The 12,426-nt window shown below is 42.5% G+C and overlaps 1 protein-coding gene across 3 annotated transcripts in view; it reads left to right on the forward strand.

The window, feature by feature from the left end:
* The window catches only part of RAB6A (RAB6A, member RAS oncogene family), a 103,199-nt gene that overhangs the window by 82,402 nt on the left and 8,371 nt on the right, over positions 1-12,426 (forward strand). The gene's annotated exons all lie outside the window — the stretch shown is intronic.

Below are 12,426 nucleotides of genomic sequence, written 5' to 3' on the forward strand. Positions count from 1 at the left end.
AAAGTTTTTTTGGCCCGCTTGGGGATGTCCTGAGTTGAGTACAGGTTAGTGACACTGATTCTTGTAATCTAATTGGAATATTTTGGAGAAAGCACCAAGTTTGTTAAATACATTGATTAAAACTATAGATTAAAAAATTTTGGATATATTTTTATTTTTATTTTTTGAGACACAGTCTTGCGTGTTGCCCAGGCTTGAGTGCAATGGCACGATCTCAGCTCACTGCAACCTCAGTCTCCCGGGTTCAAGCAATTCTCGTGCCTCAGCCTGCCGAGTAGCTGGGATTGTACACTGTGCCACCATGCCCAGCTAATTTTTTGTATTTTTTGGTGAAGACAGAGTTTTGCTATGTTGGCCAGGCTGGTCTCAAACTCCAGGCCTCAAGTGATCCACCCACCGTGGCCTTCCAAAGTGCTGGGATTATAGGCATGAGCCACTGTGTCTGACCTGGTATATTTTTACAGTAATTTTCTCTAGAGACAGGATCTCCTTATTCCCAGGCTGATCTCGAACTTCTGAGCCCAAGTGATCTTCCCATTTTGGCTTCCCACAGTGCTGGGATTACAGTCATGAGCCACTGCACCCACCCTAAAATTTTTGTCATAAAAAAATGGATTAGCTTTTTATGTCTCTCACTTATGTGTAATAGTAGTATTTTTACAAAACAAATTATTCTTGCCCAAGATTGTTAGCTGTTTCTTCACATAGCCCTTTCACAGTGCTTTCCATATAAAAAGTACTCCATTTATACTAGGCAGCTTAGGTATTATAAAAAATAAGAGCTTTGGAATCTCAGCTCTGCCATTTATTTGGTCTGTGGCAAATACTTTCTTTAGCCTTAGATTTGTATAAAATGGGGTTATTAACATTTTCCTCACAAGTAAGTACTCAGTATTAGTGTCTCTCTTCCCTTACTTGATTTGATTGTTTCATATACCCTTACAAATTATTATTACAGCATTGGGTTTCTTTTTTTTTTTTTGAGATGTCACCCAGGCTGGAGTACAGTGGCGAGATCTCAGCTCACTGCAAGCTCCGTCTCCCAGGTTCACGCCATTCTCCTCCTGCCTCAGCCTCCCAAGTAGCTGGGACTACAGGCGCCCGTCACCTCGCCCAGCTAATTTTTTGTATTTTTTAGTAGAGATGTGGTTTCACTGTATTAGCCAGGATGGTCTTGATCTCCTGACCTTGTGATCCGCCCACCTCCGCCTTCCAAAGTGCTGGGATTATAGGCGTGAGCCACTGCGCCCGGCCAGCATTGGTTCTTAACCCTAGCTGCACATTAGAATCATCCAGAGATATTTAAATAAAACACAAATGACTCAGCCCCACCCCACATCAGCTGAATCAGTCAGTCTTTGAGGGTGAGGCCCAAGCATCTGGTGTTTCGTTTGTTTTTAAGCTTCCCAGGTAATTCTGATGCCCCATGGGTATTGAGAACCACCGGTCTAGAGGGAAAGAATTCACACATAGCCTTTCAAGGAAGCTTTCCTGAGGTATTTCTTTGTAATAACTTTCAAAGTTAAGAATGGGGGAGGGCCTATGGGATCACTTTAACCTATTACTCTTATCTAGCCTTTTTTGTTGTTGTTTTTTCAAACAGTCTCATTCTGTCCCTGAAGCTGGAGTGTAGTGGCGCCATCATAACTCACTATAACCTCCATCTCCTGGGCTCAAGCAGTCCTCCTACTTCAGCCTCCCAAGTAGGGACTACGGGTGTCTACCACCACACCTAATTTTTTAAATTTTTACTAGAGACGAGTTCTCACTATGTTGCTAGGCTGGTCTTGAACCCCTGCACTCAAGTGATCTCCTGCTTTGGGCTCCCAAAGTACTGGGATTACATGCCTAAGCTACAGTGCCCAGGCTGTCACTTTCTTTTCTTTTCTTTTTTTTTTTTTTTGGAGATGGAGTCTCACTCTGTCGCCCAGGCTGGAGCGCAGTGGCCAGATCTCAGCTCATTGCAAGCTCCGTCTCCCGGGTTTACACCATTCTCCTACCTCAGCCTCCCGAGTAGCTGGGACTACAGGCGCCCGCCACCTCGCCCGGCTAGGTTTTTTTTGGTATTTTTTAGTAGAGACGGGGTTTCACCATGTTAGCCAGGATGGTCTCGATCTCCTGACCTCGTGATCTGCCTGTCTCGGCCTCCCAAAGTGCTGAGATTACAGGCTTGAGCCACTGCGCCCGGCCTTTTTTTTTTTTTTTTTTTAAGAGACAGTCTTGCTATGTTGCCCATGCTGGTATCGAACTCCTACACTCAAATGATCCACCCACCTCAGCTTCCCAAAGTGTTGGGATTACAGGCGTGAGCCACCACATCTGGCCCTGTTGCTTTCTTTAAACACATATTTCTCTGATTTATATACCTACTGGTCAATCTTTTAGTCTCTTTCATTCATTCCAATTATATTTGCTTATGTTAATTAAATCCTTTTTTAAATTTTTTTGGAGATGGAGTCTTGCTCTATCATCCAGGCTGGAGTGCAGTGGCATGATCTCAGCTCACTGCAACCGCTGCCTCCCAGGTTCAAGCGATTCTCCTGCTTGAGCTTTCTGAGTAGCTGGGATTACAGGCGTTCGCTGCCATGCCTGGCTAATTTTTGTATTTTTAGTAGAGACGGAGTTTCACCATGTTGGCCAGGCTGGTCTTAAATTCCTGACCTCAGGTAATCCACCTGTGCTAGGATTACAGGTGTGAGCCACCACGCCCAGCCATTAAATCCTTTTTTAAATATTTAATTGAAGATACTCTTCATTGGCTTTTTTGTTGTTGTTATATTTTTGGTTTTTTATTTATTTATTTATTTATTTTTTTGAGACGGAGTCTCGCTCTGTCGCCCAGGCTGGAGTGGTGCAGTGGCGCAGTCTTGGCTCACTGCAAGCTCCACCTCCTGGGTTCACGCCATTCTCCTGCCTCAGCCTCATGAGTAGCTGGGACTACAGGTGCCCGCCACCACGCCCAGCTAATTTTTTTTTGTTTGTTTTATTTTTAGTGGAGACAGGTTTCACCATGTTAGCCAGGCTGGTCTGAATCTCCTGACCTTGTGATCTGCCCACCTCAGCCTCCCAAAGTGCTGGGATTACAGGCATGAGCCACCACACCCAGCAGGCATTTGTTTATTATCAAGTTGAAGTTTATCTAATTTAGTCAGAGTTTTCCCTCACCGTAACCCTGTTATGCGTGTGAATTTGAAATCCTTTTTATATTTCTTTTTCCGTTAGAACTGAATAAATTGATTTCTTTTTTTGCTCTGTTTTTGAGGTCAGGAGGATTCAGTGGGTGTAAGTATTGCCAGATTTTCTTTGACTTAATATGAAAATAAGCTCTCTCAAGTCTGTGTTGGTCTGCTAAGTAGTATTGTGGATAGTTATACCCAAAGAATTAATCTGACAATTCACATTTAATAGGTACCCAAAACAGCCAGCAAGAAAAGGCACTAATACAAGCATTTGTACTGCACTTTTTGCTTTTTTTTTTTTTTTGGAGACAAGAGTTTCGCTCTTGCAATGGTGTGATCTTGGCTCACTGCAACCTCTGCCTCCCAGGTTCAAGCGCTTCTCCTGCCTCAGCCTCCCTAGTATCTGGGACTACAGGCACACGCCACCATGCCCAGCTTTTTTTTTTTTTTTGTATTTTTAGTAGAGACAGGGTTTCCCCATATTGTTCACGCTAGTCTTGAACTCCTGACCTCAGGTCATCTGCCTGCGTTGGCCTCCCAAAGTGCTGGGATTACAGGCATGAGCTACTGTGCCCGGCCACTTTTTGCTTTCTAATGTATTTTCACACCCGTTAATTACTGTTTTAGCTAACATTTTGAAAAATATCTACTGCATGTCAGATACTGGGACAACAAAGATGAAATGAGAACCTTGTTCTCCAGAAGGTTAAAGTCTAGAGGGAAAGAGAAGTAAAAATAGGCTATTACAATCAGTGCAATAAATACTTTGAAAGAAGAACTACTGGTGCTACTTGGGGTATATATTTTAGTGCCGGGCATGGTAGCTCATGCCTGTGATCCCAACACTTTTGGGAGGCCAGGAGTTTGAGACCATGGCAGTATAGCACGACCCCCATCCCTACAAAAAATAAAAGAATTAGCTGGGTGCCTTGGCACATCCCTATGGTCCTAGCTACTCAGGAGGGTGAGGCAGGAGGATTGCTTGAACCTGGAGTTCAAAGCTACCATGAGCTATGATCACATTTTCATTGCACTCCAGCCTGGCAACACAGTGAGACACTGTCTCTATTTTTTAAAAAGATTTTATTGGACAGGAGGGAGAAGACTTAAGGAACTCGGGAGTGAGTTAGAGAAGCTTTTTAAGGAGTTATCAGGGAATGGGTCCTGGAGGATGAGTGTCAGCTAGGCAGATTGAGCTGGGAGGGTATTCCAAGGAGAAGCAGCATCATTGTGTCCTTTGAACTTCACAACTGTATCCCCTTTTTATTAGAATGAATCTAAGAATTAGAGATAGTAAATATCCTTGAGATTACAAAGCTGTAATAATGGGGTAGTTAATACTAGAGTTTCTTTCCGGGCTTGTACTCTATGCTCTTTCTATACGCACATTAAATGCTGTATTAAATTATGGAAAAAGGCTTTTTCCCCTTCTGCCTTATACCATGTGAAAAGAAGTTTTCCACTCCTCCAAAGTGTTGACAAAAAAAGCTAAACTCTGTAAAATACTTAAAGAGGTCTATTATGAGCCAAATATGAGTGATCATGCACGAGTCGGTCTTTCTTTTTTTGAGACAGAGTCTCGCTCTGTCACCCAGGCTGGGGTGCAGTGGTGCAATGTCCACTCACTGCAACCTCTACCGAGGCACAGTCAAGAGGTTCTGAGAACATCTGCCTAAAGTAGTTGGGTTACAGTTTATATATTTTAGGGAAACATAACACCTCAGTCAGTACCTATGATGTATACATTGGTTTGGTCTGGAAAGGTAGGACAACTAAAAGTGGTGGTGGGGGTTGAGGGGAACTTGTAGATCATAGGTGGATTCAGAGGTTTTCTGAGTGTCAGTTGATTGAAAGAGTTATCTAAAGACCTGGAATCAATAGATAGGAGTGTCTGGGCTAAGATAAGAGGTTGTGGAGACCAAAGTTCTTACGATGTAGATCAGGGGTCCCCAACCCCTGGGCCACAGACCAGTACTGGTCCGTGGCCTGTCAGGAACCGGGCCACACAGCAGGAGATGAGCAGCGGGTGAGCCAGCATTACAGCATGAGCTCTGCCTCTTGTCAGATCAATGGCAACATTATATTCTCCTAGGAGCACAAACACGATTGTGAACTGCACATGGAGGGATCTAGGTTGCACATTCCTTACAAGAATCTAAGTAATGCCTGATAATCACATGTGGAATGGTTTCATCCCAAAACTCTCTGCACCCCAGTCCATGGAAAAATTATCTTACAGGAAACCAGTCCCTGGTGCCAAAAAGGTTGGAGATCGCTAATGTAAATGAAGTCTCATAGTTGGCTGCCCTTAGAAGCAATTTTTTTTTTTTTTTTTTTCTTCTTGAGACAGGGTCTCCCTGTGTCTTTCAGACTGGAGTGCAGTGGCATAATCACAGCTCACTACAGGCTCAAATTCCTGGGCTCAAATGCTCTTCCCACCTCAGTCTCCTGAATAGCTTGGACTACAGGAGCCTACCACCACACCTGGCTAATTTTTTATAGAGACAAGCTCTCCCTGTGTTGCCCAGGCCAGTCTGGAACTCCTGGACTCAAATGATCCAACCACCTCGGCCTCCCAAAGTGCTAGGATTACAAGAATGAGACACTGCCTGGTGGCAAGTGTTTCTTATTTAGACCTTTAAAAGGTGCTAGACTCTGAGTTATTCTCTTCAGGATTAGGAGGACCTGGAAGGGGAAATATCTACTTATGTAAATAGAAATGTTTTACAGATGCAAGTTTTCTCTTCACAAAATGGCCCTTTGCAGGGCTATTTATGGCAAAAATAATGTTATTTTGGGGTAAGATATTTTGATTTCCTTCTTTATCTGTAATGTGATGCTATAGTAGAGACAGGTGGCAAATCCTTAGCAGAAGACCCAGGGACAAGATACAGAAAGTATGCAAAATGGCACCAACTCGTTAGCAATTCTCTTATTGCTCTGGAGCCAGAACATGATAGACACAGAGACAAATTCATTGTATTTTATATATCATCAACTAGGCTCAAATCTCTCTCACTCTTCCTGGGAGTCAACCCCTCTGCTGAGACTGCAAGCTAAGCCTTCCAGAGACAATAAATAGAACTTCAAGAGACAGAGACAGGCACAAGAGGCACTGCATAGCCCTACTGACCTAGCCTAGCTCCGGAGTTCAGCAGACCATGAGACAATGAAAGGAAATTTAGTAATCTTTCTTTCAGATGTCACAATAATGATTTATTTTGGGCAAAAATCACCAATTGATATTAAAACCTTAAGTGAAAATTTAAAAAAGAATAATAAGATGTATACACAATCACAAAGAATCTCCTCTCATACTTATTACTTACAAAAGGAAAGTTGGTTATTTGGCAGTGAAGAAACTTGACCAGCTCTACCTTAATTTTACCAAATGGCTAAAATTCACTTCACCAGTAAGGGCACAAGCCAGCATAAGGTGCCTCCTGATATTGATACACTAAGAATCTGGACACTATCTCTTCTGTAGTATTACTGACAAAAAGTAAGGCAAAACTAAACGTTAGAAAGCAACAAGCAAATCCAAATTAAGTGTCAGTCTACCAGGTAACATTCATGACTTTTCTTTTCTTTTTTTTTGAGACGGAGTTTCTCACTCTTGTTGCCCAAGCTGGAATGCAATGGTGCAGTCTCGGCTCACTGCAACCTCTGTCTCCTGGGTTCAAGCAATTCTTCTCCCTCAGCCTCCCAAGTAGCTGGGATTACAGGCATCGGTCACCACATCTGGCTAATTTTTTGTATTTTTAGTAGAAACGGGGTTTCATCATGTTAGCTAGGCTGGCCTGGAACTCCTGACCTTAGGTGATCCGCCCACCTCAGCCTCCCAAAGTGCTGGGATTACAGGCATGAGCCACCATGCCTGGCCCCATGTACTTTTCAACAATGAATAATGACAATAGGAATGGAGAAAAAATAGACTAGTCTGGAAAATATTTAGCGAGTGCCACTCTTGGGCTAGGCATAGTAGCTCACACCTAAAATCCCAGCATTTTGGGAGGCCAAGATGAGAGGATTGCTTGAGGCCAGGAGTTTGTACCTAAGATTGTGTTCATTATCCTAAGATTGTATCCATTTTCCTTAGACAAAATAGGATTTTTTTTTAAGTATGTTCACACTATTGTGCAAAAATCAGTATCCAGAACCCTTTTCATTCTTGTAAAATTGACATTATGTACCCATTAAATAATAACTCCCCATTTCCCCCTTCCCCAGCCGTTGACAGCCAGCCATTCTACTTTGTGAATTTGACTACTCTAGGTACCTCATATAAGTGAACTCATATAATATTTTTTCCTTTGTGTGTGGCTTGTTTCACTTGCATAATGTCCTCAAGGTTCATCCATATTGTATTAGGTGTCAGAATTTCTTTCCTTTTTAAGACAGAATAGTACTGCATTTTATGGATATACTGTGTATAATATATAGTATATACTTACATATTATATAGCACATGGGTTATTTCCACCTTTTGGCTGTTGTCAGTAATGCTGCCATGAACATTGGTATGCAAATATTTGTTTAACCATTGCTTTCAATTCTTTCGAATATATACCCCCAAGTAGAATTGCTGGACCATATGTCAAGGAATGTTAAAATAGATGTTATGAAGCAGTGTATGTATATATATAATGAAAATAGGTAGGTATATGTGAATATAACAGTACATGCCCTGGAATACTTTGTTAGTTATATACTTCTCGCTAAAGAGAACCTATTTTAATTATTTAAAAGTCTGAAAACTTGTAAACCTAATTTTTTTTTTTTTTGAGACGGAGTCTCGCTCTGTCGCCCAGGCTGGAGTGCAGTGATCTTGGCTCACTGCAAGCTCCGCCTGCCAGGTTCACGCCATTCTCCTGCCTCAGCCTCCCCAGTAGCTGGGACTACAGGCGCCCGCCACCTCGCCCGGCTAGTTTTTTTGTATTTTTTAGTAGAGACGGGGTTTCACTGGGTTAGTCAGGATGGTCTCGATCTCCTGACCTTGTGATCTGCCTGTCTTGGCCTCCCAAAGTGCTGGGATTACAGGCTTGAGCCACTGCGCCCGGCCCTGTAAACCTAATTTTATTCCATTTTCACAAGCTCCACTCAAAGTAGCCAAACCTTTCCTATGCCTCCCTCTTGAAAAGATTTTCAGTTTTCAAGCTAGCTGATAATAAACTTAGTTTTTGTTTTGTTTTGAGACAGAGTCTCACTCTGTCACCTAGGCTGGAGTGCAGTGGCACAATCTCGGCTCACTGCAACCTCTGCGTCCCGGCTGCAAGCGATTCTCCTACCTCAGCCTCCTGAGTAACTGGGATTACAGGCACCTGCCACCACACCTGGCCAATTTTTGTGTTTGAAGATGGAGTTTCACCATGTTGACCAAGCTAGTTGAACTCCTGACCTCAAATGATCCACCCACCTTGGCCTCCCAAAGTCCTGGGATTACAAGCGTGAGCCACCACACCCAGCCTAAACCTGTATTCTTAAGAGCCGAAAAGATTATGCATCTTGAATAGGCAAGCAGTTTAATAAATATTTCATGTCAGAAGTAAGTTGTAATATTATGGGGACAATTTCTAGATATTCCTAAGTAAGAAAGTTTCAGTTCTGCTGTAATATTTTTAAAAAGGTCTCCCCCAACCCCCACACCTTTCCCACCAGTTTTTTATAGTTCCTTTTTAAAGCAGAATTGAGCCTGTGGGTGTTTTGCTCTAGTCCTAGAATTCACTGCAGAATTGTATAACATTTGGCAAAATTCTCTGTTTTACAAGCCTGCAGGCCCATGAGTTCATTTATCTCTAATAGAGTTATTGTCTCTGGTAGAAATAAAGCTGCGTTTTTGTTGTTGTTGTTGTTTTGAGACGGACTTTCACTCTTGTTGCCTGGGCTAGAATGCAGTGACACAGTCTTGGCTCACTGCAATCTCCACCTCCCCAGTTCAAACGATTCTCCTGCCTTACCCTCCCAAGTAGCTAGGATTACAGGCATCTGCCACCACACCTGGCTAATTTTTTTTTGTGTGTGTATTTTTAATAGAGACGGGGTTTCACCATGTTGGCCAGGCTGGTCTCAAACTCCTCAGGTGATCCACCCATCTTGGCCTCCCAAAGTCCTGGGATTACAGGCGTGAGGCACCGCACCTGGATGCTGCTTTTTTTTTTTTTTTTTTTTTTTAAGATTTTCAGGCCGGGTGCAGTGGCTCACAGCTGTAATCCCAGCACTTTGGGAGGCTGAGGCAGGCAGATCACAAGGTCAGGAGATAGAGACCATACTGGCTAACACAGTGAAACCCCGCCTCTACTAAAAATGCAAAAAATTTGCTGGGCGTGGTGGCTGGTGCCTGTAGTCCCAGCTACTCAGGAGGCTGAGGCAGGAGAATAGCTTGAACCCAGGAGGCAGAGGTTGCAGTGAGCCAAGATCGTGCCACTGCATTCTATAAAGCGAGACTCCATCTCAAAAAAAAAAAAACTTTATATATAGCAGGTCAGTACTAAACACTTTGCATAATTATTTCCCTGAACTTTCACAATAATCTAGTCAGGCAAGTATACTATTATTTTAAGCTCATTTTACAGATCAGGGAACAGAGGAACGAAGATTACATGATCTGTCACGTAAGTGACAACCTAGGGCCCAAGCCCAGGTTGTTAACTACTATGCTGTACTGCTATCCACATGTTACCTTTTAGTTTTTTGCTTTTTGCCATTCCACTTAATACCTTTCAATTTCACTGTGTGATTTGTATGTCTCTTTAGCCATATTTAAGACGATGGAATTATTGATGGAAGTCTGAGAGCAAACTACTATTTTTAGTGGCTTCCTCTGCCACTAAAAGGATGTGAGAGAAGGCCTTTCTTAGTCTGGCCTCCAGTATATATATCCTTGTCCTAATTCTTTTACATATTCTATGCTCCAACCAGTCTGGACTACAAAAGCATATTTAAGTATACCTTGTACTTTTCAATCTCTGAACATGTGTTCAGGAAAATCTTCCCTGTGAAATCTTTCCCACTTTTCCTTTGTCCTCATCTCTACTGAAAGAGAAATGTGCTAAATATACATTCTGACTAGACGGCCAGGTGTTAAAATCATTGAGGCCAAAACTGCATACAGGTATACCTCAGAGATACTGCATTCTGGCTCTAGATCATTGCAATAAAGTGAATATATCAATAAAATGAGTCACATGAATTTTCTGGTTTCCAGTGTGTGTGAGTTATGTTTACACTATACTGTACTCTATTAATAGCATTACGTCTGTAAAAACAATGTACATATCTGGCCAGATGTGGTGGCTCATGCCTGTAATCACAGCACTTTGGGAGGCTGAGGTGTGATCACTTGAGGTCAGGGGTTCGAGACCAGGCTGGCCAATACAATGAAACCCTGTCTCCACTAAAAATACAAAATTTAGCCTGGTGTGGTGGCCGATGCCTGTAATCCCAGCTACTCAGGAGGCTGAGGTGAGAATCGCTTGAACCCGGGAGGCAGAGGTGGTTACAGTAAGCCGAGATAGCACCACTGTACTCCAACCTGGGGGACAGAGCAAAACTCTGTCTCAAAAAATTAAAAAAAAACAGTATTATACATATCTTAATTAAAAAATACTTTATTGCTAAAAAAAATGCTAATGATCATCTGATCATAGCCTTCTGCAAATCATAATCTTTTTGCTCTCAGAGGGTCTTACCTTAATGTTGATGCCTGCTGACTGATCAGGGTAGTAGTTGCTGAAGGCTGGAGTGGCTGTGGCAATTTCTTAAAATAATACTATTAATACAATGTAGTTTTCTGCATTGATTGATTCTATCACAAATGATTTCTCTGTAGCATGCAATGCTGTTTCATAGTATTTTACCCATAGTAGAACTTCTTTCAAAATTGGCGTTTCAGGCCAGGCGAAGTGGCACATGCCTTTAATCTCAGTACTTTGGGAGGCCAAGCAGGCATATCACCTAAGATCAGCAGTTTGAGACTAGTCTGGCCAACATGGCGAAACCCCGTCTCTACTAAAAATATAAGAATTAGCCTGGTGTGGTGGTGCACACCTGTGGTACCAGCTATTCAGAAGGATGAGGCAGGAGAATCACTTGAACCCAGGAGGCAGAGGTTGCGGTGAGCTGAGATTGTGCCACTGCACTCCAGCCTAAGTGACAGAATGAGACTCCATCTCAAAAAAGAAAAAAATGACCCTGTAATCTCAGCACTTTGGGAGGCCGAGATGGGCAGACCCCTTGGCTCACGAGTTAGAGACCACCCTGGGTAACATGGCAAAACCTCTTCTCTACAAAAATTTGCAAATATTAGCCAGGTGTGGTGGCACGCCCCCCTAGTCCCAGGTACTTGGGAGGCTGAGGTGGGAGGATTACTTGAGCCCGTGACCTCAGTGAGCCGTGATTGTGCCACTGGCACTCCAGCTTGGGTGACAGAGCAAGACCACATCCAAAAAAAAAAAAAAAAAAAAAAGATAGGCCTATATCACTATTATAGAGTAAATTTCTATATGCAAAAATAAAAAACATCCCCAAAACAGCGTTAAAGTTTGATATAGTGTCACATTGTCAGCTACTAGATTGTTTCTGTAGTCACTATACTTACTGCCTATTTGTGATAATAAATAGATGATTGTTTTCAAGTTTTCAGCTGATACTGGTGGGAGAACACTTTTTTTGACTCAATTTCTATAAAATATGTTTTCCTTCATACCCTGTATTCTTTATGTCTTGATGAAAGATGATTTATTAATGGACATTGGAGTTTTTCCTGATGCATGAAATTTTGAGTTGACAAAGTTTGTATTCTCCTTTTAATTCATTGTTGAATGCTCATTAAAAAGATCAGAATTGCCTAGTCTTGTATTAAACTTTTAGAAACCCTTGCTGGTTTAAACAAGGTATAATAGTTCACATCTGTAATCCCAGCACTTTGGGATGCCAAGGTGTGAGGATCACTTGAGCCCAGGAGGTCAAGGCTGCAGTGAGCTATGATCATGCCACTGTACTCCAGCCTGGGTGATGGAGCAAGACCTTTTTAAAATGAAGATTTTTTTTTTTTCTTTTTGAGACAGAGTCTTGCTCTGTTGCCCAGGCTGGCTCACTGCAGCCTCCGCCTCCCAGGTTCAAGCAGTTCTCCTGTCTCAGCTTCCCTAGTCGCTGGGACTACAGGCATGTGGCACCATGCCCAGCTAATTTTGTGTATTTTTAGTAGAGATTGGGGTTTCACCGTGTTAACCAGGATGGTCTTGATCTG

This window comes from Colobus angolensis, unplaced genomic scaffold (genome assembly GCF_000951035.1).
Source record: "Colobus angolensis palliatus isolate OR3802 unplaced genomic scaffold, Cang.pa_1.0 Scaffold355, whole genome shotgun sequence".
Lineage (NCBI taxonomy): Eukaryota > Metazoa > Chordata > Mammalia > Primates > Cercopithecidae > Colobus > Colobus angolensis.